Here is a 6000-nt window from a genome sequence, read left to right on the forward strand (position 1 = left end):
CATTGACAACACCAGAGAATTTCTGTAACATACACTGTGTACGTTTAGAGAAGTATACTCTACGGAGAACTGTTTGGCATGATGCTGACTGTCATGGACGTGGTCAAGAAAATGGGTTTACTTAGTTTGGGTCAACAGTTTTCATACTCAGTCCCTGGATTTCTATCCCTTTTTTGTTGGTGGTGGTGGTTTACATGTCTAAGTATATAGGGGCCAGGGTAGATTACAATAAAGAATAAAAGGTAATTTAAGTAAAGATAACGTGAATTCAGAGTCATTAGGTATTTTTCCCAGTTACTATTCCTTTGGAAGAATTTAAACTTCTATTGATCATTTTATCTTGTCTGTAATTACCACTCTGAAATCACACGTATCTGTTAGAATTAAAAAAGCCAGAGTATGCATCTGCTACTGTTAGACATTTTGTATTCATTTTCTCGTAATCTCAATCCTTGAAGTCGATTTTATATATGAAGAAACTGAGACTCAGAGGTTAAGTAACCTGCTCAGAGTCACATAGCTGATACATGCTACGGTCTGAATCCCAGCCACATTTTCTTCATTACTCTAGCTAAGCACCTTCTCATAAGCAATGACTATCCTTTTCATAAATTGCTTTTTATAGTACCTCAAAACATTTTTTAAAATTTTTATTTGTATGTACTTTAATAAAACTTTCCTAATTTTGCACTAATGGAAAGTTTGTACTGTGTTTCAATTGTGAAAAACCTATGGCAAAATTGCTTAGAAGTAAGAAAATTGCAAAATACTCCAATACATTTCATTTAATATTTAAATCGTCTCCCACACCACGTCAGTGCCCGAGTCCTAGGTTGAAGGGGCAGATGATTGTGAAAACTGCTTTTTAATTTTCTTTTTTAAATTGGTGGTACTGCAGTTTCAACAAGAGGCTTTATTCTATTGCGTTTTCTCATTTTTCCCTCTAATCTGTAGTTTCTGCAGCTAAACAAGCTGGCTTGGACTATTTATCTTTTCCCCCAGGTGGTGATTAAAGTAGCTTTTTCAAGTATGTGAAGTTAATTTCATGATAGGGAACTGTACCCTCATCCCTTGATGTGTCCTTTGAGAAGTGATAAGGAAGAGTGGGTAAAATCTTGAAAAACAAAGGCCATTTTTACATGTTAAACCACACTGATCAAGACTGGAAATAATCAAGGTATTAGTGTCATGAGTATTTTTCCTTGCTGTACAAGTCTGTCTTTAGAAAGTATTTCTTTTGAGCCTTTCAAAGGCAAGCATAATCACTCAAGTCAGAAGATCACATTTTGATAGGCAGCCATTCAATTATAGTGTGCTTGTTTTATGTGGTCTTAAAGATCAGTTATCTTTTTAATCATGAGCAAAGAACTGCTTGAAGGGAAATTTAAATGTCAGTATCATTTAGATGGTTTTGTTTCCCTGAGTGCTACTACTTGGGTGGGTGGGTGAGTAGAGAGGGTACCAACAATGTAATTATAACTAACGTGTGTGTCCGCTTTAGTTATGGTATTTTGAGACCTTCGGTGATGGAGTATCCAAAGTTTTAGAGACAATTTGATAATTCTGCCCATGCCCCAGCCTATAACGTTATCGATCAACGTCCACAGGGTGCCACGCGTTGTGCTAGCAGAAGGGTTTTTGTGATGAGCTTCATACATGGTCCCTACCCTCGTGGAGCCTACAGTCCAGTAGGAAAAGTAATTTACAATTATGCAAAGTGCTGCGAAAAAGTATAGAGTGTTGAAAAGTTGTACATCTGTGAGTTGCTGTGTGGAAAGAGATGGAGTGAGGGAGAAGAGGTCAGTTAAAGTCTTATTGCTGTAATCCAGGGGAGAGAGGATGGTCGCCTGGGCTAGGGTGAGGACAAGGGGGATGTTAAAATATCACGAGAAGCCAAAAGGTAGAAACCACCCAAATGTCCATCAACAGATGAATGGGTAAACAAATTGTGCTGTAGTCATACAATGGAATATTGTTCAACCATGAAAAGGAACGAAATACTGATACAGGCTACAACTTGGACGAACCTCAAAAACATGCAAGTGGAAGAAGCCAGACACAAACGGTCACCTATTGTGTGATTCCTTTTATAGAATATGTCAAAAATAGGCAAATCCATAGAGACAGAAAGCACACTAGTGGTTACCAGGGGTTGGGGCCCAGGGAATGGGAAGCAATTGTTCAATGGACATGGAGTATTTTTCCTGGGCTGATAAAAAATTTTGAAAGTAGAGAGAGGTGGTGTTTAACAACATTATGAATACCCTAAATGCCACTCGATTGTACACTTCACAATGGTTGTTAAATGAACTTCACCTCAGTAAAAAAAAGATACCAAGAGATGCTTTATCCATAATAGCCCAAAAGTATAAACAACCCAAATGTCCATCAACTGATGAATAGATTAAAATGTTGTATATCAGGGCCGGCCCCGCGGCCCAGTGGTTAAGTTCGTGTGCTCTGCTGCAGCGGCCCAGAGTTTTGCCAGTTCGCATCCTGGGCACAGACATGGCACTGTTCATTGGGCCATGCTGAGGTGGCATCCCACATGCCACAACTAGAAGGACCCACAACTAAAATATACAACTGTGTACTGGGGGGATCTGGGGAGAAAAAGCAGAAAAAAAAAGAGTGGCAATAGTTGTTAGCTCAGGTGCCAATCTTTAAAAAAAAAAGTTGTATAAATGGTAGAGCTTCACCATAAAAAGAAATAAAGTACTATTTGCTATTAAAAAAAAAGAAATGAAAGAATAAAATATATGCTACAACATGAATGAGCCTCGAAATCATTATGCTAAGTGAAAAAGCCAGACACAGCCACATATTGTATGATTCCGTTTATAGGAAATGTCCAGAATAGGCAAAGTCATAGAAAGTAGATTAGTGGTTGCCAGGGGCCAGGTCGGGGTGGAGGGGTGGGAGGGAGGAATGGGGAGTGCCTGCTAATGGGTACAGGGTTTCTTGTGGAGTAATGAAAGTGTTATGGAATTAGTGGTGATGGTTGCACAATTTTGTGAATATACTAAAACCACTGAATTATACACTTTAAAAGTGGGAATTTTGGGGCCAGCCCTGTGGCTGAGTGGTCAAGTTCTCATGCTCCGCTTTGGCAGCCCAGGGTTTTGCCAGTTCAGATCCTGGGCGCAGACATGGCACGGCTTATCAGGCCACGCTGAGGCGGCGTCCCACATGCCACAACTAGAAGGACCCACAACTAAAAAGAAATATATATATAGAACTATGTACTGGGAGGATTTGGGGAGGAAACAAAAAAGCGGGAAAAAAAGGAAGATTGGCAACAGTTGTTAGCTCAGGTGCCAGTCTTGGGGGGAAAAAGTGGGAATTTCATGGGATGTGAATTATATCTCAAATAAAGCTGTTATAAAAATATGAGACTCTAAAATGCACCTGAAATATCTATTTCTTTTTAAGGTATGGCCCTTACCTCTATCTTCCTCAATCCAGTTAAGACTACAGCTGCAAAAGCAAACTGCTGACTGTGACATTATGTGACATGTTAAATCCCATACAAATGAGTAGGAAAAAATCCACCATGTGGTAAAGGCTGGAAATTGCCTCTACGGAATGAATGACATCTTAGTCTCTAGAGATGCAGAAATCATTCATTTTGAAGAATCACAAAGTACGAAGTTGAGCCACCAACAGTTTTGCCCTTTATTGTAAGAAAGAAAAAGGAGCAGATGTATTTTGAGAAAAGCAGGTGTACAGTGTACAAGAAAATCTCAGTTAACCAAAATGTTCAGGAATTGGTGATTTTATTTAATGAACTGCAAGGTAACCAGAAATCACCTTTTGTTTTCAATCCTTGATGGATTTTTGTCCATATGTCTGATTACTTCTCTTTTATTGTATGCTGAATACGATTAATAATTCTGGGATTTGTGAAGCCTCATGAGCCACCAGTTATGACAATCAACACTCGTCGCACGGCACCGTCGCTGGAGAGAGCACTGGGCTTCGGGGTGGATGTGCGCTGACCCTAGACAGCAGTGGATATGAGTGTGTGTGTCTAATCCTCAGTGTTGGTTTGAAATCTTGTCATTTGCCTCTTTGCTAAAACAGAGTGAAGGAAAAAATCTGGTTTACTTTGAGTATTGATTACATGACATGACCTCTATTAGCTAGGTATTTTCCCATGTTATTTTACTGTATTCTTTCTTTGTGTTCTAGTAGGTTGTTTCAAAAACTGGTGTCTCATGTGTAAAGTATACATAGTCCTCTGAGTTGCCACAGTGCTCCGAGATGGTAGGTGATATCTAGGACAACATATTCCTCAATGAGTATTATATTTTAAATATATGTCAGTATATCTATCTTTCCTGCTATAAAGAAATAACATATTTTTAAGAAAATACTAGTATGGGGCCGGCTCCGTGGCCGAATGGTTAAGTTCGCACACTTGGCTGTGGCGGCCCAGGGTTCGGATCCTGGGCGTGGACATGGCACCACTCGTCAGGCCACGTTGAGGCGGCGTCCCACATCCCACAACTAGAAGGACCTGCAACTAAGACATACAACTGTGTACAGGGGGGCTTTGGAGAGATAAAGCAGAAAAAAAAAAGATTGGCAACAGTTGTTAGCCCAGGTGCCAATCTTAAAAAAAAGCAACTAGTAAAATTTGGTATTCTAGAAAGAGATTCTGTGAGTTGAAAGAATTCTGCCCCTTTGCAAGGCTGGTAATTCACATGTAATTGTTGGTCTTCAGACATGAATCGGAGCTGCTGACAGGGTGATTGTCCGTTGTAAGAGGCTGGATGGAAACCTGGCCAAGAACCACAGTCCTTTCATCTCCAATAGCGTTCACATTCTGGCTATAGTTACATCTTACTCCCAGATATGAGGATTTGAGGCTGTAATCATAGTCTTGTACCTCAGTGTCTCCTCTCACCCTTACCGAGAATATAAAGCTTTTTTGTCATGCTAAATCGGTACCGTTCATCTTATTTATCTGTGTTGTGTTTTGAAACTTTTGCTCTTTTAGATCATTACCCATGTCTCATAAATGTTGTTAATATATATATATAGCAACCATTTACTGTGCCAGGTATTGTGTTAAGTACTTTACATACAATGTATCATTTATTTACAACCATCTTGTGGGGTTGGTATTTGTGTCAGTTAGGATTGTTTTTGACTGCAAGCAACACAAAACTCAATACACAATAGGTTAAACCATAAAGACATTGTTAACAAGAAATCTGGAGATAGGTGGACCAAGGTTGGTTCAATAGATCAGTGTTGTCCCCAAGGCCCTAGGCTCTTTCGGTCCTTCTGCTCTGCCATCTTTAGTGTGTCACTGATGGTTCCCCTCATGTTCAAGAGACGGCTGCCACAGCACCAAACAGCGTGGGTCAGGGAGCCAGTGGATGAAGGCAGATGGGCCTTCTCTTCAAGGGTCTCTCTTATCAGAGAGGAAAATCTTTCTCAGAAGCTTCTGGCAGGTTTCCTCTTCAGCATCCTTGGCCAGAATTAGGTCACACGCTTTCCTGTAGACCCTGTAAACCAGTCACTGACAACAGGAATGCAGGATTTAGATCAACGCAGCGCATCTGCTGGGATTTCGCACTTCGGGACTGGAACAAAATCAGGATTTTTCGTTGTCGTCACTGTTGTTAGCAAGGATGAAGAGGGAAATGGCTGTTGGATGGGCAACCAGGTTCTGCCCTCATATGCTTTTCCCCATTTTACAGATGAAGAAACTGAGTGTCAGAAAGATTAAGTGAGGTAAAACCATAGTGACAGAACCAGGATTCAAACCAGGTCTGCCTGCCTCCAAAGCAGTTTGCTATTCCATTACTTGCTTTAGCCTGGAACTTGCTATGAGGCAGAGCTACCATAGATCATATCAAAGGGATTTATTACTGAAAGTGTCAGAAAAACTGCTTTCTAACAGTGACTAATACATAACGAAGTCTCAAAGCCTGGAATCTCCGGGCACTGGCCATCCACAGGTAACGAGAGAGGATTAGGTGTAAATTT

The sequence above is a fragment of the Equus quagga genome, chromosome 5 (genome assembly GCF_021613505.1).
Source record: "Equus quagga isolate Etosha38 chromosome 5, UCLA_HA_Equagga_1.0, whole genome shotgun sequence".
NCBI classification, from domain to species: Eukaryota; Metazoa; Chordata; class Mammalia; order Perissodactyla; family Equidae; genus Equus; species Equus quagga.